At 34.2% G+C, this 22,352-nt stretch overlaps 1 long non-coding RNA gene across 1 annotated transcript; it reads left to right on the top strand.

The window, feature by feature from the left end:
- The first annotated feature begins 4,385 nt into the window (after positions 1-4,385).
- LOC110891933 lies at positions 4,386-6,294 on the top strand. The gene is made up of 3 exons (XR_002565681.2): positions 4,386-4,523; positions 5,053-5,106; positions 6,068-6,294. It is a non-coding gene; the product is annotated as an uncharacterized LOC110891933 (long non-coding RNA).
- The last annotated feature ends 16,058 nt before the right edge of the window (positions 6,295-22,352 follow it).

Below are 22,352 nucleotides of genomic sequence, written 5' to 3'. Positions count from 1 at the left end.
ATTTTTGGATTGCGTTTTACGATCTGTGTTTTGAATTAAGTCATTGCGTTTTATAAAAAATGAAAAAAAAAATTGTTTTCAGTCCATTGCGTTTTAGAAACAACACATTTCTTTGTTTTTCTGTCTATTGCGTTTTAGAAAAAAAAAAGACATTTCTTTGTGTTTTCTGTCCATTGTTGTCACACCCCCAAATTACCACCTAGGGTATGTCCCTATTGGAAGTGTAACGATCCAACAAAGAGCCACCAATCATATCAAACACGAGTTATAATGTATTGAAATACCCAATTGAAATAAATGTATCGTTTGAAAAGTTAAACCAAAACCAAAGTACTGAGCGGAAGCATAAATGTATAAGTGTGAAAACGTATCAAAACCAAATCAAAATAACTGTTTATTATGACCACAACCACTCCAGCAGCATCAGACGGCAAGCTCCCAAGTTCCTTCAATAGTTACCTACAAGCATGTAAACAAGTGTGTCAGACTACGCTGGTGAGTTCAAGGTTTGTGTTTGTTTACCAAGTTGTGTTACCAGTCATGTGAGTAAAACAGTTTAAAAGACGATATGTTGTTTGTCGTTATGATAGTTGATGTTTCGATGTTGTTATTACTCGATTACCGAATGGCCATATGATATGTGATTGCCAACCCCAATGCCTCTATCAAAGCATTGGTCATGTTTTAAGGTAATTAGTTCACGCCCGTTCTCCTCGAACGTCGTGAGGGTGCCAAACCTAATAGCGCTATCAACTAATAACCCCCGTTGCCCTACAAGCAACGACCCGGTAGATGTAGTGGTCTTACAATGATAGAAAACTGAGTATGATAACCAACATCCCATTACACATGCATTCCCCCTCGGAACGTTACCCGTTATCCCTTCCCTGGGATCCATGCTTGAGAAAAAGCAATGAACTCACCTTAGGTTTGCTCGGTTAGATTAATTACTCGTATAATAGAATTGATCAAACACGTCCTACCAAAGTTTACCAACACAATCAGTTCCATACTCACGTTGCACCATATATGTTGTTATACATTGCACACATCACGTTCATGAAATATTCACACCCCTCAAGCAAGTTATAACAGTTAACCACATTACACATCATCCATGTTAACACCGTTTATTGTACCACATACAAGCTTATTTCGCATATCCAAGGCCCAATGTAAATTCTCTAATATATATGTGTGACCCCAAAACTAATGAAATGGTCCAAGATAATATGTGGCCCAGAGAAGTACTCGGCCCAATCCTGAATGTACAGCCTGTTACCTATCGTGTTACCCAGCCCGAACCATTACCCTGCAATTCAACCGGCCGATCCAATAACCCCAAGCCCACTCGGTTTAGCCTTAGATAAATGTGTGATTCTTTAACTAAATGGCCCAAGTAACAATCTAATGCACACAAGAATGTACAGCCGCATTCATGTTGCTGAACAGCCCAACAATTAAATTAATGTTACCCGCTTACCTGATTAGCCCACAGCCGATTGCATGCCTTAGTTCAATTTCCACATTTATTATACTTATTCAAATCAATGTTCGGTTTTACCTGATTACATAATTACCATTAAATCTCATGCACTAATTCATATTACACATGCATATCTAGTAACCCACTAATTCATGAACAACACATAACAATTTCTATGTATAACCCTATCCTTACTCGTAACCCACTAATCAGTGAGCGGCCCATCTTAGCAAGGCCCAATTTCACTTATTCACAACCTATACTGAATTCGTTTAACATATTAAGGCCATTACACAACTGTTTGATTGTATGCAGCTATTTGAAATCCTAATTCACAATCAAGTAACATCAAATAAAATTAACCATCTAATTAACGTGCGGCCGATAAACACACATGATTTCCTTAATTATAATAGCAAGCCAATCAAGTTCTTTACTCCTACTTATTTCTGTCTCATTAACACAAAGCAAAAAGTGTAACAATTTAACGCCAATAACTCAACAAGAACAACCCTCCTCGACTAACGGATCGTACTTCCACTGCCTATACATAACAACATCACGTATTGCATGCATACATCTAAGGTAACGAGAATGAAATACTAACCACAATCTTGACGAATCAAGGTGCTATCTCGATCAGAGGGGGGGGGGGTCTCCACTGAACTCGTGCGATCAAGGGGAGAGAAGAGAGCTAGGGTTTGTTGTATTGTATGGTTATGAAAGATACAATAATACGTGGGGGAGATATAGCCCTATTTTACGTATCCTCCAAGAATTACAAAACCTAAATGGGTCGGTTTCAATCACCCCAACAGTAGGCCGATTTTTCCTTACTAAGCATATATTGGTATGAATTGGGCCAAGCTTATATTTAAGAAAAATGGGCTGCCAAGTTTGAATTAAAATGAGAGGTGCATTGGGCTCGGGCAGCGGCCCAGTTAAGGCGCGGCCCATTGTGTCAAAACATTAGATATTAAATTAGTGTACCGATCAATCCAACCGGGCTATACGAATAAAACGTTTAACGTATTAAAGGAAGATAACGAAGAGTAAGGACCAAAAGATGGAATGTTACTTGCCTTGAAAGTTCGGGTTGTCACAATTGTGTTTTAGAAAAAAGACATTTCTTTGTGTTTTCTTTCCATTGTGTTTTAGAAAAAAGACATTTTTCTATGTTTTTTGTCCATTGCGTTTTAGGAAGAAGACATTTCGTTGTATTTTTTGTTCATTGCGTTTTAGAAACAACATATTTTTTTTTGTTTTTTGTATATTGCGTTTTAGAAAAAAAAATTTCTTTGTGTTTTTTTGTCCATTGCATTTTAGAAAAAGATATTCCTTTGTGTTTCTAGACTATCGCGTTTTAGAAACAACACATTTCTTTTGTGTTTTTTGTCCATTGCGTTTTAAAAAAACAAGACATTTCTTTGTGTTTTTTGTCAATTGCATTTTAGAAAAAAAGTCATGTTTTATGCTTTTTGTCCATTGCGTTTTACGCATCTGGGTTTCCGAAACTTTTTTTTTTCAAAAATATCGCAATAGTATAATCATTTTAAAAATAAAAAAACGCTTGTTTCTGTTGCAGTTTTTATAAAAAAGTAATGTCGTATGAAAGCGTTATTAACGTTTTAAAAAACGAGGAGAATTGGAGGAGTGAGAAACTATTGCCTTGGATGGAATAAAAATACCCCTTAAGAAACTCACGCGCCTCCTTTTTTTGTTCAATTCCACCCATTTAATCTTAACTCTTGATTACTAAATAGATGGTCAAGATTACTTTCTGGCCTTCCTACCCAAATAAATTTCCTAGTACATCCTGCCCCAATGCAAAAAGTTTAATTTAAAAATAACTGAAAATGATTTATATATGTGTATATATATAGGGTTTGTCTACAAAGGATGATGTTATTTCTAAAAAGTATAGAAGTGATTGGTCATTAGATTAGGATAATTAATGAATGAGATTATATGAGTGGTAAAATTGTAATTTGTTTTAATTAAATTGATTGATTTCTTAGATTAATGGATAAAAGTAAATTTAGCGTACCTTAAATTTAGGAACCCACATGCAACTTCCCCTGTCTTTTTAAAACGTCAATAACTTTTTCATACATAATTTACTTTTTTTTTTAAATTACACCATAATAACGAACGTTTCTTTATCTTTTATATGAGTAACATATTGCTACATATATTAAAAAAATTTGTGTTTCAAGTAGTTGATTTGTTTTTACCATTATTGGTGTTTTATATAAATATGAGAGTGTAGCGTGTTTTATAGTTTAGTTTGAATGACTAGTTATGATGTGTTTTATGTATGGTGTGTTATACAATATAGCACATGTGAAGAACTCCAAAAATTATAAAACACAACATCAAGAAATTACAAAGACATATCATTCGTGAATCATAACTGGTATAACACATCGTGATAAAAACCAATACCTAATAAAACATAACGTCAATAATTACACAAATACATCTCCTTCTTAAAAAAATAAACTATTATAACATATTGTGAATGAACTCGTAACTCGTAAAACACATCGGCAATAAATTGTTCATGAAGGATTGTAACTGATAAAACACATGGCCAAATAATTGTTCTTGCAGGATTTGTTTACATGCATAAGTGAAACCTATAACACAATGTGAATGAACCTATAACGGGTAAAACACAACGTGTAACGCCCCAAAATGCGTTTATGTTGCCAAGTTGTTTTATTTTGTTATGATATTTTAGAATGAAATTATGTAACACCTAAAATAAGAAAAATAGGTTTGACATTAACCAATTAAAAATAAGCAAGCAAACTTTAGGGGTTAAAATGGGACCATAGGAAAGATGGATGTTAAAAACAAAAAACTAAAACCTAAAACACATACTTCAGTGTGTGTGTGTGTGTGTCGACCTGGGCTAGAGAAAGAAAGGGGAAACCCTCAAGCATTTGCAATTCAGCAAAATTGAAAGGAGAATTGAGATTAAACTTGATGCATGAATCCTAATATATGATCATCTAAGCTTGCTTAACAAGTGGTAAGTTGCAATTTTCGATTCGGTTGATTTTTGACATGGTGAGTATGGATGAAATTAGCAAATTGCTTAAGTATGTTAGTGATATAGTGTTAAATACTAAAGAATACATGATTAGAATCAATCATGAATGCTAATTTAAATGAAATTGGATGGTTATATGTTTTGTTAGAAATTCCTCATGAATCGTGAAGTGGGATTTTAGTTATGATCATAGATTATGAAGTTTTAGATGAAAATTTATGTTAACTAGTTGCCATGAATGTAGATTGAATGATTTTTGTTGAAAGTTCTTATGATATTTAGCATATTTGAAATATTATGTAAGTAGAGAATGAAACATAATAACATGATACATGAATGATTCTAGACTTTTAAATCCTTGCACGCCAAGTGCTCGATGAAATGCATTAAAGAGATAATTGTGTGAATTACGACGATTATGAGTTATGTTTAGATTTAGGATGTAAGAACACATTATATGAGGTGATATAGAGTCATTAGAACTAAAGAATGAATATGTTGAATGTAGGCATAATAAAAGAAGGTCCAAGCAACCGGAAACCTCAAAGCTCGCAAGACCAAGGTACGTTACTTGTACGGTTAAAGTTTACTTGTAGTAATGTTTATTGACAAATATTGTGGTATTCGTAATGCGTTAAAGAATGGTCATGTAATAGACCCATTACGAACGGGTTAAACAAACTAGAATGCTATGTTAAATAATGATCATGTAATAGACCCATTACGAATGGGTCAACGAACTAGAATGAAATATTTAATATGGTCATACAGTTGATCTGGTTCGAACGGGTCAACGGACTAGAATGAAATATTTAATATAGTCATACAGTTGAGCTGGTACGAATGGGTCAACGTATTAGAATGAAATGCTTAATATGGTCATACAGTTGACCCGATACGAACGGGTCAACGAACTAGAATTAAATATTTAATATGATCATACAGTTGATTCGGTATGAACGGGTCAACGGACTAGAATGAAATGCTTAATATGGTCATACAGTTGATCCGGTACTAACGGGTCAACGCACTAGAATGAAATGCTTGATATGGTCATACAGTTGATCCGGTACAACGGGTTAACGGACTAGAATGAAACGCTTAATATGGTCATACAGTTGATCCGGTACGAACGGGTCAAAGAATAAAAAGAATAAGAATGTTATGTTTAGAATGAATATGTAAATGATCTAAATTATACGAACGGGTCAAAGAATAAGAATGTTATGTTTGGAATGATCATGTAGACAAATCCAATACAAGCGGGTCAACGAGCTAGAATATAATGTTTGAAATAGTCATGTATTTATTCTATTGTGAGCGAGTTAAATGTTTATAAATTGATTTTTATTCGAACGGATTAAAGTGATGAAATCGAGTAGATGAGTAAGCCAAACCTAATGTAATGGAAGGAATATAAACATGAAGTTTAAGGGAATAATGAAAATGGTGGAATGTCATGTTCAATGAAAGTTAGGACTTTACCATTCTCTTACTTAAATGAATCTTTGTTTATGTTTTAGGTAAAACCGCACTATAAGCGGACTCGCGAGCTTGGAACGAACACACGCACAACTCTTTTTCGCCCTCAACGCGCTTCCGCACTAGTTTATGCAATGGGTCAAAACTTTTGGTTGTTTATGTAGTAAAAGTTTAGTTGTTAGACATGCTACAAAAACATGTGATTATAACTTTTTTTAAATGGTAGTTGGTTGTATCTAGTTTTAAAAGGTCAACTTTGTATAATTTGGCTGAATTTCAAATAATGTACAAAAGTTTAAATTTGGGCATATAATTTCGTTGTTTAATATGTGGTTTTGACCGTGTGAAAGAATGGGTGTTACACAACGTCAAGAGTTCGTGAAGAATTAGACATCGACATTTTTTATCGATCCGTAGAATTCAATTGAAATAAACATAAAATAGTGAAGAATGATGATCTAAGGATGCCTAATTCATAACTATGTAACTGATACTTTTGAATTGTGAAAAGATAGAGGGCTTTCTTAAAAATCTCATTTAATTGTTTTAGAGTAATATCTTCCAAAAATAGCTTAATTATTGAATTACCTTTATGCTCTTTTGTTAAAATTCACTAGATGCCACATGTCATCACAAGAACACTTCCTACACTTTGTAGGAAAAATGGATTTTGTAGTCAACTATCACCCTATATATGTAAAAGGGGGCTAGTGTGTGAGAAGTGTGGGAAATATTCTGGTGAGGACACATGTCAATCATTAGTATTAAAGACTAAGGGTAAAATTGTAATTTACTCCAACAACCATTTTAGTGATAAAATATTCATGTAACCGTCTGGGAGTTATTTTAGGATAGAGATAATTCTTTTTTTACACTGATCTTATAACTGATACATATATCATGTTCGTTTGTTGTTTTTTACCTGGTTGTAATTCTGAAGCACTTTCGAAATTACGAAAACGAATCATTGGAACCAAGCGATGCAGGTACTCATGTGGTGTTTTATTGGATGGATCTGTTTTGTATGGTGTCGTAAATATCTAGATTGCGTGATGGAAAATAAAAACCGTAACCGCTTTAGGAGTTATTTTAGAAGATAATTCTTTTTTTACGTATCAATAACCGATAATGGTGTTTTAACATCTGGAATGTTTTTTGTTATTTTGTAGATATAAAACACCATACAAATTCCAAAAACTCCATGACTTGAATCGTAATACAGTCATGGTGTTTTAAAATCTAGAATGATTGTATTGCTATTCAATTCATAGTGTTTTAACATCATCTGGGATGATTGTGTTACTATTCCAGATGTTAAAACACCATGACTTGAATAGCAATACAATCATTTCAGATATTAAAACGCCATTACTTGAATCACAATACAATGTTTTACAGATTTCACATGTCAAAACACCATGACATGAATCACAATACAATGTTTCCAAATGTTTAAAACATCACGCCTTGAATCACAATAAAATTAAAACACCGTTGTATAAACAAAGGAGTGTATTTGAGAACAAAATAGGATTACAAAGAGTTGTGAGGTGAAATGTAATTCGTTCCGAAGGTTTTGAATACAAACATATTACCGAAGCTAAAATACGGTGGAGGAATGACACAATGGTTGTAATGTTTTGAAAAGGACTGATTAATCAAGGTAGATGGGTTTTCATAACGTTTTGGGAAGACATGCTTTAGCCTATAAGTGAACACTCACCCCAATAGTTCCCAGGTAAGAGTGACTGGTCCGATTAAGTGGATTTGTACGGACACTCTAGCCTTAGATAGAAAACTCGGGGTACAGGCATCCACCCTTCCGGATTGCATGTGTTCACATTATTAAAACCCAAGATTTCGATGAGATTTTTGGAAAACATTTTGAAGCTTAAAATCTAGAAATTTAAGATAAATCATCTAAGGCTAGATGATTTGGAAGTTACAGAATAGTTTTGGCAAGGATAAAGATAAGGATGGGGATTAGGACAGAGATCCTAATGATAACTCATGTTTGGGTCCCTAAGAAGGTTATAGTCTAGGTCAAAAGCATTCTAATAACCTAATTCCCTATAACCAGTGCTCTGATACCAATCTGTAACACCCCGACCACGTATAAGACAACCCGTGGTGGAATCGTCGGGGAGTCACGTTACAAATTGCTCATAACACATGGTACTAAAGTTTCTTACAATACACATAATATAAGTAATTATTTTTAAATTAAAGAAGTCTAAGGCCCAAATCCTTCCTATGTGTAGCATACTTGAGTAATCATCGCACGTATTAACACCCGAAACATATGTGAAAATAAAGTCAACATTGAATGCTGGTGAGTAACATAGGTTTTATGGTCAAATTCATGGCTACAAGTGTGGTGTTGAAAAAGGGTTAACCAACTACATGAGTTGATTTTTATAAGTAAATCTTTGTAGCCTTTAACTTTAACAAAAATGTTTTGTTTTGTAAAATCGTATAAGTAATCGGAAAATCATGTATAATTTATATATCTTTAGCTTGAAAACCATTTGTCATTTTGTCTAAACCAATTGTCCTTATTTTGTGTAAACCAAATTGTCTGTGTCATGTATAAACCAATTGTCTTGTAGAGTATGAAATCAATTTGTCTTGTCTTGTCTAAAAACCAATTTGTCTTGTCTAGTATAAAATTTAAAGTATGGTTTATTGGCGAATACATTCAAACCTGTGATGACTTGAGAATGGTTTTAATTGAAGAGTGTGTTTTCGAGTTCTGTCATTCCCCAAACTTCCCCACAAGCCCTGGGAAATTTGGAAATGGGATTGTCAGTCCTATGGTACCATAACCTACTACCGCTCGGCTTGGCCAAAGTTAATGAATGTATCATTGTCGAGTTTCAACGCACCATCAAGTTTCATACGAATTGAAAATCGTTTTTGTGTGTATATATAAACCATATATGTATATTGTATTTTGAAATCTTGAAAATAGTTATATGTACATATGAATCACCCTAAAACATTTAGAAAGCGTAAAAGAGGGGAACTATGTACTCACATGTTTGCGTAGATGTCTTGTCCAAACGTGTATGCAAAGATCAAGTGTGTGTATCCTAATTATGTTTAATTGTTATATAATTAGTGTTTATCGTGGCTTTAAACGAAAGAATGGATAGAATGTGGTTTATTAACCAAACGAGCGAAGGGTCTCGTATAATATGGTTTACTAAACCTTACATTCTAATTGGAATGTGTCTATAGGTGCTTTGACCCCGTTAGGATTTGTTAAAGTGGTTTACGCTACTTTAACGGGTCGTATGCGTAACTATGGGTTCAGATGGTGGAATGGGTCCTATGACGCGTCCAATATGTCATAACATTTTTATGGGTCCTAAAACTCATTCGTCGTAAAATGCATTTTTATGCATTTTTTACTTTTATTTCGTAAAAGTTTGACTCGTCATTTCGCCTACTAAACATGATGATCAGAGGGTGTAATCTCAAGGGATTAAATACTTCATTATTACGATCACGTTGCAAAATTCAATTTGAACTTTGGCTTGACCAAAATGGTCAAAACCGAAAGTTAAAGCAAAAGTCAATTTGCTTGACTTTTGGCTCATAACTAGCCAAAATAATGAAAAAGAGTTAGGAAGAACACTTGTGTTCAAGGATAAGATTAAACTTCAGGGAGGAGGTCTCTAATGAAAGAAGCAACTCCAATTGATTGAGAGAAGAAAAGAATGGTGCAAGTTTGAATGTGCACTTTGATCATCTATTTATAGTGATCTTGGAGCTCCCCGATCATGACAAGTATTAGCCAAGTTTCTTAGGAGCTGATTAGTGGCACCTAAGGTGTCACAAGGAGAAGGAATGGTGGCAAATTTGGTGCTAGGTGATAGAACTTGGAGAACAAGCAATTTTTCTGCTTCTGGGCACCCCTTACGAACCGTATGGCTTTAGGTCTTACGGTCCGTAAGGCCCTCTAAAAAATAAATTTTCACTTTTTGGCAGTTTGGCCCCCGGACTTGTATTATCGCTTGTTTGGAATTTTAACCCTTCTAACTTGTTATTTAAGCTATATGAAGAGTATAAAATCATATGTAACTCGGATTTTTGTTTCGAAAATGTCGTGAATACCGTTTCTCTCTATCGTACGATTACGTATTTCGTAAATAAAATATAAAATTTTATTAAATACGAAAACGATCGAAAGTGTACAACAGTTAAAATTTTTGCAAATGTTACAGCCTCCACCGGCTACCGCCGCCGCCAGTACCATCGGCCACCACCGCCGCTACCCGGCCTATACCCGCGTTTTGTTAGTTCGTATCACTAGCACGTGTTCGTTGAACCTCGGTGTCTCAACCGGTTAGTTATTAACCGATGTATATCTTTCTCATCGGTAGTTAGATATTCTTATCACTGTGTTTGTATTTGCATGTAACCGGATCCTGTCGGGTTTCGTTTATTGTTGATTACTTGTTTACTTTTTTCGCTGTGTTTTATTAATGAACTCGCTTAATTAATTGACTATTATTTATGAAAACGGATTTTAATAAATAAATTGTTTAACTGATCACATGAAAACCCTGAAAACCCAACAGAAACATGTCTTTGTAATAATGATTTAGTATACAATGTAAATAGAATTTAGAGAAAAATGCCCGGATAGTCCTTGTGGTTTCGCCTTTTTTCACCTATAGTCCCTAACTTTCTAAAATTACCTGAATACTCCCTAAGTTTTCATTTTTTGTTCCCGGATAGTCCCTGGGTCTAACTTCAGTTTGTTTTCTCTGTTAAGAGGGTGTGAAATGACAAAAATACCCTTTCCTTAAAAGGCCAAATCACAGGGACTATCCACGCATCTTCTTCATTTTTATTTATAAAACCCCACCACCACACTTCATCTTCAACCTCCACCCTCCACCATCACCCTCCTCCACCCTCCACCATCACCGCCACAGTCACTCTCCACCGAATTAAATGTAGAAATTAACCTCTCACTCTCAAATGTCGTTTGCTTCTTGTACGATCAAAACCCTAAATTCCTTTAGAAAATTTCAGCCGCCAGACTCCGATGAAGATGATTAACGATGAATTATGAACGACGGTGATGTGCAGGTTGGTCGGAGACGGACACTGGAGATAACGGTGGAGGTCGGTGGTGAAGTATGTGCAGGCTGGTCGGAGAGGGCACCGGAGAAGGTATGATGTAAGGTGAAGATGATGATGACAGAGGAGATCGGAGGTGGTGGTTATGGAGGTGGTTGAACGGTGAGCAGGATGGTTGTTGAAGGAGATTGAAGGCGACGGTGGTGATGATGAACGATGATGGCGGAGGTGATTCATTGGTCGTCAGAGAAGAAACGGTGGCGACTATCAGCGATGATGATGACGACGTAAGCTGCCCTATACAAATCCCCTTTCATTACTGTGTTCAATTTTTGATTTTGAACTTGGTGTATATATTTAGAATAATGTCATGGTGGTTCGTTATTGTTCCACATGAGATTTTGGGCTAATATTGGGATTCAACGGTGTGTGTTTTTTAGAGAAAGATGGAGAGAGTACAAAGAGTGTATTTTTGGGTTGTTGGTGGTTATGGCAGTGGGAATGTAGGTGGTTTTGAATGGCGGGTTTAGAGAGAGAAAGGGGTGGCGGTGGTGGCTGTAAGTGGTGTTGGGTGTTGGTGGTTTGCACGGCTGTAAAAGGATGACCGGCAACCGGCCGGAGGCACTCCGGTCGTTGGATCAGAAGAACGAGGAGGAGAGGAGAAAAGGGGGTGTGCGGCGATGGTGGAGGGTGGAGGAGGGTGATGGTGGGTGGAGGTTGAAGATGAAGTGTGGTGGTGGGGTTTTATAAATAAAAATGAAGAAGATGCCCGGATAGTCCCTATGGTTTGGCCTTTTAAGGAAAGAGTATTTTTGTCATTTCACACCCGCTTAACAGAGAAAACAAACTGAAGTTAGACCCAGGGACTATCCGGGAACAAAAAATAAAAACTTGGGGACTATTCAAGTAATTTTAAAAAGTTGGCGACTATATATGAAAAAAGGCGAAACCACAGGAACTATTCAGACATTTTTCTCTAGAATTTAAAATATTCATTCAATCTCTTCTTTCTTAGGTAGAAAGATGTCTTTGTAATAATGATTTAGAATACAATGTAAATAGAATTTAAAATACTAGCTTTGACTTAAACACAATGATAATTTTTTAACGGTAAAAATTTTTAACTTGTTGTGAGAGGGATCTCACACCCTTATAAACAGAGGATTTTAACCCTATTCTGATCAGACTATAATATGATTCAAAATACTAGTTTTTATTTAAATACAAAGAAAAAAGATTTAAAAATTTGGGAACCATAATTAACCAGTTAATCAATATTCTACGGTCCATCAAGTCTTGACCAGAGCTTGTACACCCCTAATTAGTAAACTGGAAAATGAATGTTTAACCCTAAGAAATTTGTAAATTAATCCTAAATAAAAATTAAATTCGAAAAAAAAAACCTAATTACATAATATGATTTACGAGGTTAAAAGGTTGAGGAGCACCACTCAATTTCAATCAAAATGAATCATCAAACCCAAAAAACATCTTTCTTTCTTTCTTTCTGTTTTCTTCTATATAAAAAATCTAATTGTTTGACCAAAATGATAAAAAAAAAAAAAACCCAATGAACCATAGTTATCCAAATGGCCATCTACAAACCACATCTAAGGCAATATGATATCTGTTTCTATTTAGTTTTACAAAAGATATTTTTTTATCTTTTCATTAACATTTAATATTGAATCAATAAACTTTTTCTTGTACAAGAGGGATATGATTTTCTCAACTTAAAAGACAAAAAAGCAAAAACTAGTTGTTACGTATGAAACAAAAGGGATATACCATAGCAAAATAAAAAGATCGTTCATTTTAATCTCTATGGTTTGGGCCATTTTATCAGTTTAGTCTAAAAGTTTCATTTTTCGTCTGTGTGTTCAAAAAGGTTTCACAGTTGACATTTTAGTCCACTGGATTAACTTCATCCATTTTCTTTGTTAACGAGAAGGGCAATTCGGTCATTTTATATGGCCGAATTGCCTTTCTAGTAAACACAATTACATATAAAATGACCGAATTGCCTTTCTCATTAACAGAAAAAATAGATGAAGTTAATCCAGTGGACTAAAACGGCAACAGTGAAACATTTTTAAACCCACAAACAAAAAATAAACCTTTAGACTAGACTGACAAAATAACCTAAAGTACAGGGAGTAAACTGACTAATTTAACTCTAAAAGATAATCAAACAAAAAATAAACCTTTAGACTAGACTGACAAAATAACCTAAAGTACAGGGAGTAAACCGACTAATTTAACTCTAAAAGATAATATGATGAAATGTATATTGTTGTTTGTTAGAAGTTAGAACAATAATAAAATAGTAGATGTACGCTGGAAGAAGATTCCACAAGTTGGCAGGTGACTTCTGGATATTATTATGTTTTGATTTGATATGAAACATATAATATAAGCACGTGAGCATGTTTTTGTTGACAACATGTCCACACGGTTTCTAGACGCCGTTAAAAAAACCACACACTTTTAGTCTCTCAACTATGCTTTAATCGACAGCTAATTGGCCATGTGACTCCTGTTTAAAAACTACTCGGTTAGCACCCAAGTTTTCTTTTTCTTAGTAGTGGTACTTTTACGGTTTTCATTGGTCTCTTTGTTTATATTTAGAATTAGAATGATAACCATAAAATAAAAGAGAGCCGACTAGCAAGAACCTACATGAAAAAAAAAAAAAAAAAAAAAAAAAAAAAAAAAAAAAAAAAAAACCTTACAAGACCATTAGAGGGTTTTTAGCTACTCTAACCAATTCAAGTTCGACTTACTTTTCCTATTGGTTTCTTTATTAGATTAGATAAACGGATATATATTGAGACTATTATTTTGGTTGCTTATTATTGTATTATATTGAGAATGAGAATATTATTTGGTTGCTTATTATTTTATTATTGTATTTAAATTTGATATATAATTCGTTTACCCGTGAGTGTAAAATTTTGCATGTTTTTCAAAGGAAGTGTCATAAACATCACAATTTCGAGTTCAACACATTCGTGAATGTAATAAAGGAAAACAAAACAAAAAACTATTTTTGAATATTTATTTCAATACAGTTGAACAGTTTAGAAATCTTAAATCAAATAAGGTTTTTAAATTTTAGGGTGTTTTATTTATGCGGTCATTTAGTTCTATAATAAATTATATCTAAATTAAAAAATTAATCGAGTTAAAATATATAATTAAATTTTGTATAATATATAAAATGATTATACGGATTTTCTGGAAATGTTATTAAAAATTATCAGAAGAATTTCATATATATATATACTTTAAATTTCATTTTATCCTATCAAACCTTAAAATATAAAATAAAATAAATATATATCAATTGAAGTGTGAATCCAACATCAATGGATTCGGATATTCACTTTCAGGTCCATGTACCTTCACATTTAGGTCATTCATCAAGTGCCGTAGGTACACCATCTCCAATTATTACATTGTTGCTCAATTATCTTATTAGAGTCAACAAACACAAATAAAGACATGCACAAACTATTTGATAAATTACTTAATTATCTTATTATAGTCGAAAACTGATCACGTTTCCACAAACAAACACAAATAAAGGTATGCACAAAGTATCTGATAAAATACGTGAACCAAAATGTCGACATACCTATTTTAGACTTTGAAAAATTACTTTTCATAACTTCAAAACGTTTTTTTAATGTAACATCGTATACTTAAATTAAAGTAAACATCCTTTATTTTATAGTGTAATTATTTTTAAAATCAATAATGACATATAAAAGAGTTATTTTTAGCGATAAATGTTATCTTTACTCTATTTTACACCAATAATATCAAACTACTCGATTTTAATTTGAGATCTCCTCCGTAATAGACACATGCTTCTACCAAGTATCGACATATAAAAATGGATTAACAAATATAAAGATGGATTAACAAGAAAAAAAATTCAACAATTATATCTATTACTTTTTACCCATTGCTTTGAAGATCATAACGATTATCGAGGAGTTGATCTATGGTCGAAACGCATAAACCTTTTTAATACTAAATAACATCATAATCAAATAATTTTATAAACATACAAAATATTAAAATTATATAAAGCAAAAGTTAAATAACAAGCTAAACAACCAATCTTCACTTTAAACTAAACTAAAAAAAAACAAAAAAACTAAAACAAATTTATATGATTTAATTAATGAGAAAATTGTACAAAACATCCTTTAAGTTTCACCAATCTTGCTGGTTTCAGCCTTAATCTTTAAAAGTTGTCAAAACCATCCTTTAAGATTAATTTTGTTGCCGGTTCCATCCTTTATCACTAACCCAGTCAATAATTCTTGTTAAATTGCCTCACATGCATAGCATGTGAGGGTAAAACCGTCTTTTCATGTTTTTATGTTATTAAACCCTTAATAAAATCCCAGACCCTGTCACTTTGTCATCAGTTCCTTCTTCCCCTTTCTTCAACCTCACCATTCTTAAAAAACCCTCATCTTATCGGCGATTAAAATTTCGATCAATAACTATCTCTGATTAAACACTATTCCGATCAACACTCACTATTCTCTTCAAACCCAGATCATTTAAAACCCTAAATGGCTAACAGAGGAGGTGGATTTCATATACGAGAAGAAGAAGATGATTATGATGTCGATGAAATTTATGGTAAAGTTCAAAGTTCAATTTTGTTTTATCTGACTTCAACTTTTTGTATGTGGTTTAAAGTTTAGATTTTGAATCTTTCAAATGCAGAACCTTATCCAACTTTGTTCTCAATCAACATGCATCATGGAGGATCATTTACAAATAATCCAGGTGGTATGTATTTAAATGGTGCCGTAAGTTTCGTTGATTTGATAGATAATGAGAAATTTGGGATTTATGAATTGGCCCTAATGAAGAATGAGTTAGGTTATGATGATGCCGTCCCTAGCTTTTTCCATTATCATGAGCCTGAGGGTGATTTGGATTCTGGGCTTCATCCATTGGCTGAAGATTCCCATGTCATGTAGTTGTTAGAGATAATTAATGAGGGGAACCAGTATATTGATGTTTACATTGAGCATGGGATGTCTAGTATTAAGGTATTAAAGATTCCCCCTCGTACGAAGACACCCGGCTTCGTACGAAGCCACCGGCTTCGTACGAAGGCAGGACCTTCGCACAAGGGATTCAGCTTCGAACCAGACTTCTAAGCCTCTTCTCTAAATACCCAAGCCCTCCTCATTCATTCTAACTTGCTGCCATTCTTACCGAAACGCTGTCGAATTGCTGTCCAACTGTTTTCAAGTAAGATCTATCATTTTTACACGATTACACAACGTTTTCCACAAGATTCAATTCGATTTCATCCAAACTTCATGGTTTTCATCTAAAACTTCATCTTTTTCATATAAACTCCAACTTTTTCATCTAATCTTCTTTATTTTCACTCAAATCTTCATCTTTTTAATTGAATCTTCTTATTTCACCACGGATCTACACTTAACAGAGTGTATTGGGACTAGCTTCGGCTTCCCGAGTTAGAAATCTACAGATTTCACACTCACCAAGTGTTAGATCTAGGTAAAAACCCTTTAAAACCCCTTTAAAACTTGATTTTCACACTAAAACAGACATAAAACGACATGTATCTCGTTCACTGGATAGTGGGATGAGGTAGTGTCTAAACCGTCTCGAATAGGACTCGAGAATACATCCGATTCAGACGAAAACACAGCTTCGAACACCAAGAACAGACACGAATGCGAGCTGGACTGTTCTGTGCGAAGCCCAGCTTCGTACGAAGGCACTGGTTTCGCACAACCCAGTCCATTTCTCACCCGTGACTTGAACAAAGACCTCTCCGGCCTAAGTTTAATCAGTAGCTTAAGGTTGGAGGGATGGACTCGAAGCACGACGCGAAGAACACTCAATTTTGGAACACGGAACAAGCCAACTGTACGAAGCCACCACCTTCGTACGAGGAGTCTATTCACCACTCGACACTCCGATTCGACCGTTCAGCACTTTGGAGGACTTACGCACTTATGTTCCCGTACGCAGGCTGATCCGGCGCTCTCCCCACTCCAGTCCAGACGTGTTTACTTGCTAAGCACGCACAGTGAGTATACTTGACCCCTTTTCGCTTTAAACGCACCTTTTGGGGTGTAACATACGTTCATACATAAACACACTTATCAAAACACATTACATGCTTGACCGATTATCACACGCGAATGACCAATATACATATTTACACGTGGTGCTTGATACATAGTTCGACTCACACCCGACGAGGTCTAGTTAAGGAACTTCACACCTCTCATTCGTAGTCATCTCGGGACTTAGCTTGAGTGTTTGTCTTGTTAGTATATATGTTGTGTTGTATCTCGTTTATGTATGTGGAAATTCGCAACGCTTTTATCTATTTTACTATTATATCAAACCTGTATACTCGCCAATACATTTTTGTATTGACATTATTTTAACGTATGTTGCAGGTTAATTGCAGGTTATCTCGAATCAAGATTAGGCTACTTTAGAAACCCACCTAAAATCTAAGTTGTCGAATTTGTATTGTTTGAGAGACATGAAATCTGTTGTGACTTTTTGTGAAATATTTGTTTATTAGAATGGGATAATGAGCTTGTTAAATATTGTCGCCAAATTAGTCGTTATGGATTCTTTTGAGCAATCTAATTCGCTTAGTGTCGCGCCCCGATGATTCCGCCATCGGTTGGGGTGTGACACTAGTGGTGTTAAGAAGGCTGTAGGCTGTGATGGTGTCAAGAAGGGTGGTGTCAAGAAGGGTGGTGTCAAGAAGTGTGCAGGGCCAAAGGCAAAATCCAAGAAAAAGTCCAAATGACTGTTTATGTTTGCTTCTGTTAGGATGTTTGTTCTTTTGGTTTTAAACTTAAGTTAGGATAGTTGTCCTTATGGTTTTAAACTTAGGTTGGTTGTTTTTTTGGTTTTAAAGTTCAGTTAGGATGGTTGGTCTTTTGGTTTTAAACTTATGTTAGGATGGTTGTTCTTATGTTAGGATGTTATGTATTTAGGGGCATGTAAACTTGTGTTTAAGGATGGTCTTTTGTTATGTATTTAATGTCCAGTTATGTCCAGTAAGTTCAGTTAGGATGGTTGTAAACTTTATTCCTCGAACACTTATTCCATTGGTTTTTTAATGTCCGCGGACACTTATGTTGTCACTTTGTTATGTCCGCGGACAAATCTTTCACTTGGTTATGTCCGCGGACACTTCATATTTCACTTGCTTATGTCCGCGGACACTTCATATTTCACTTGCTTATGTCCGCGGACACTTGACCTTTCACTTTGTTATGTCCGCGGACACTTAATATTTCACTTGCTTATGTTCGCGGACACTTGATCACTTTGCAACATCAACATACACAGATCATTCCATTTTGACAACTGCAAAATACGTTCCATTTTGACAAAATACATTCACTTCTATAACAAGATTCACAACTACAAAACAAAATACATAACCATTTTAACAAAAACGGATCATTCCACTACATAACCATTTTAACAAAAACAATAGTGAAAAGCATCATCCAGCTAAGAATCATGTACTTCCTCCATTTTTTTTATTCAGCTCTGCTGCAATTCAATTATGCTTCAAGTTTCTTGTTTCTAGCATGAAGCTCCTGATTTGAATCCATGAGTTCATTGTTAGTGCTTAGTAAACCTGGAATAGTATATTGTGCTTCTTCATCAGCCTATGGTTCAGCCCATCCAATGAATGTCTTACAAATTGGTGATGCCTGTAAATAAAACATAAACTAAACATTGATTTTCAAACTATGGTGAATTTGGGGAAAGCTTACTTTGAACGGACACGAGTGATACAGTCGTCCTGGGTTTCTATCTGACCGAGAAGTTCGTAATATTGCTTCCCTGCCACACAAACAATAAACAGACGGCATTGAAGATGCGATTAGAATCTAGGGTTTATAAGGTGCAAAGGGGTTAGGTTGAAGAAAGAAGAAGAAGAAGGAACTGATGATGAAGTGGGTGGGTCTGGGAATTTATTGGGGTATTAATAACATCAAAAACATGAAAAGACGGTTTTACCCTCACAATCTATGCATGTGAGGCAATTTAACAAGAATTATTGACTGGGTTAGTAATAAAGGATGGAACCGGCAACAAAATTAATCTTAAAGGATGGTTTTGGCAACTTTTAAAGATTAAGGCTGAAACCAGCAAGATTGGTGAAACTTAAAGGACGTTTTGTGCAATTTTCTCTTAATTAATTGACATCAAGTAATAGATGTTATTGATAGTATGTGAAGGAAGAATTATTACGAGTTAGAAGTGTATGATTTTCATTTGACTTGGTATACGTGATTTAATTAATTATATGATTGAACTAATTTATATGAATCAATATGAACTCCTTACTAAAGCGCACACCTTCATCCTTTCCCTTCCGCCTCTTATCATATGTACAACAACACTTTATTCTTTCTCTTCTGCCTCTTATCATATACATAACAACACTTCATTCTTTCTCTTCTGCCCCTTATCATATACACATCATGTGTGTTTATATAGTCAAATGCATTCCATGCATATGCCTAGGCGTCTCGCAAGGCACATTGGCACAACCCTTTCTTCATATGACTCCGACTAGGCACATGCTTTGTCTGAACCCATTCCATGTCTTAATCCATTAAAACCATCAACCCATAAAAACCAAACCATTTGAATCTCAAACCAACCAACTTGTTTCAGTTTAAACGGTTCCGTCGACTTGAACTAGGGGTGTTCAAAAAAATCCGGATCCGAAATATCCGTATCCGAAATATTCGAAATTTTGAATATCCGAAAACCGGATAATCCGAATTTTCAGATTCGGATTCGGATGTAGATTTCTAAAATTTTCGGATAATCAAATTATCCGATATCCGAAACTAATAATCTTTTTTAAATATATATAGTATATGAGCATTATGTTTAGTTTGAAATGTAGTAAAAAATACTAAATAATCGGATTCAGATGGATTTATAAAAGTTCGTTGTTTTTAATGTTGAATATTTGGAAAACTAAATATAGGTTTAGTTTTAATCTATGCACAATACGATTTTTTTGAATTTTTTATGAATTCGGATATCCGAATCCGTAATATTCACTATCCGAAATTAATCGGATATCCAAAAACTGGATGATCCGATATTGATCAACCCTGACTTCGACTATCATTTACCACCTTCTATAGTGACCTCATATGAGTTGGGTTGCTAGTTGGCAACTATATATTAGTTTCATTTGAATAAATAAAACAAAGAAGAAAAAGAAGAAGGCAACCTGGTTGCTTGAACGACCGAAGTCACGACCCAACCAACTTCAATTTTGCTCACCTTTTCTTGCCATTTGTCCTACTTTGATTGGTACACCAAATTAATGTTTTTTTCAATTTTTATTTTAACAACTTCTTCCCCTATCAAATAAATTGCTTAAATAACTTTTCTGATTTAAACTTAAAAAATGAAACTAAATATACTGTATTTCTTAGTTTTTTTTTTTTGTTAGCATACCGGTATAAATTTTATTAAAAACAGAGTTCGTTCAAAAATGAAACTAAAACAGAGTTCGTTCAAAAGTTTTGTGAGAATACCGGTATATTTCTTAGTTGTTTTTGTGAGCATACGAAACACCAGGTACGTGCAATGACATTAATGTCCTTCAGCGATCTCCTGTTTTTGGTGGTGTATTGTCAGGTCGCCCCACATGTGAGTTACGTTGTGAATGGTCGGGAATATAATAGGACATATTATCTCACTGATGGAATATATCCTTCATGGGCTGCCTTTGTGAAGTCCATAACTTCTCCACAGCTTCGGAAACATAAATTATTTGCTCAACATCAAGAGGCCGTTAGAAAAGATGTTGAACGAGCATTTGGAGATCTATAAGCTCGATTCGCATTTCTTCGACACCCATGTCTTGTGTGGGACAAGGATATGATGGGGAAAATTATGATTGCATGTATCATTCATAATATGATCGTTGAGGATGAGCGAGACACGTACCTTCACTATTATGATCCATCTTAATTTCTAAATGACACACCTACAAACCGGCAACAAACAAGCTCTACTGAAGGTGATGAGCAATCTTTTCAATACTCAACTGAACGAATTGCAGATAATAGGACACAACTTCATGATAGAGAAGCTCATAATGCTTTAAAAATGATCTGATTGAGCATATATGGCAAAAATTTTCTGTTGATGAATAATTATGTAGTTCGTATCGTCTGTAATTGTATTATTAGATTCCATGTTCCGATTATAACTTGATTTATCTATTTAATTAAGTATTTTGATGCATATAATTTTTTAATCATTTTTTATATTTAAAATAATATAGTTTAAAAAATAAACATTTTTATTACTTATAATAAATTTTATATACTAATTTAAAATCTAAATCATAATATATTTAGTAAAAAATAGTTTAGGTTGGGTTGTTAATGGGTGTGAAATATTGGGATAGGTTGGGTTGGTTAGGTGGAAAAGAGAGATATTAGTTTTTTATTAAAAGTTGCGTTGGGTTGTTAGTGTGGATAGTCTGATGCTCTAAAGAATCTTGAGAATCGAGATGAATGATTATAATTGTCTCAGGGGTTGTTTGGCTAATGTTTTCCATATCTCCTTATAACTTATTGACTTTTATAAAAAGTTAATAAGGAGAAAAAGTGTTTGGCAAACTCTAAAGGACTTTTAAAATGACTTCTTGTATAGAGAGGAAAAGTCAGTTTTGAAAAGTTAGAACATCGTGACTTTTTCAAGCTCCTTATAATTTTTCATAAAAAAATGCTCTAAGTTAGAACATTGTGCCTTTTTGAAGCTCCTTATAACATTCTCCCTTTTTATCATTTTACATGAATAAGCTAAGCCAAACACTTTTTAAAAAACAACTATTGACTTATTGGTTTTTCTTACCACATAAACTTAATCCAAACATTTTTTTAAAACTTTTTTCTAAAAAGTCATAAATAAAAAGTTCTTTTTAAGTTAAACTAGGGTTAAGACCCGCCCGTGTTGCGGCGCGGGTACATCGTAAATATTGAATGAATTAGTCCAAACGTTATATGATGCATTAACCATATGAAAACACACATTTTGACGTATCTATTTGAACTCAGTGTAACCTGTATAAGCATTGCGATTGGATCAAACATAAAGTAAATGGAATTCATATCGAACAATCATAACGTATTA

The sequence above is a fragment of the Helianthus annuus genome, chromosome 11, assembly GCF_002127325.2.
Source record: "Helianthus annuus cultivar XRQ/B chromosome 11, HanXRQr2.0-SUNRISE, whole genome shotgun sequence".
Taxonomy (NCBI): Eukaryota; Viridiplantae; Streptophyta; class Magnoliopsida; order Asterales; family Asteraceae; genus Helianthus; species Helianthus annuus.
The sequence above is the reverse complement of the archived record's forward strand: the minus strand, read 5'-3'. Positions and strand labels throughout refer to the sequence as shown.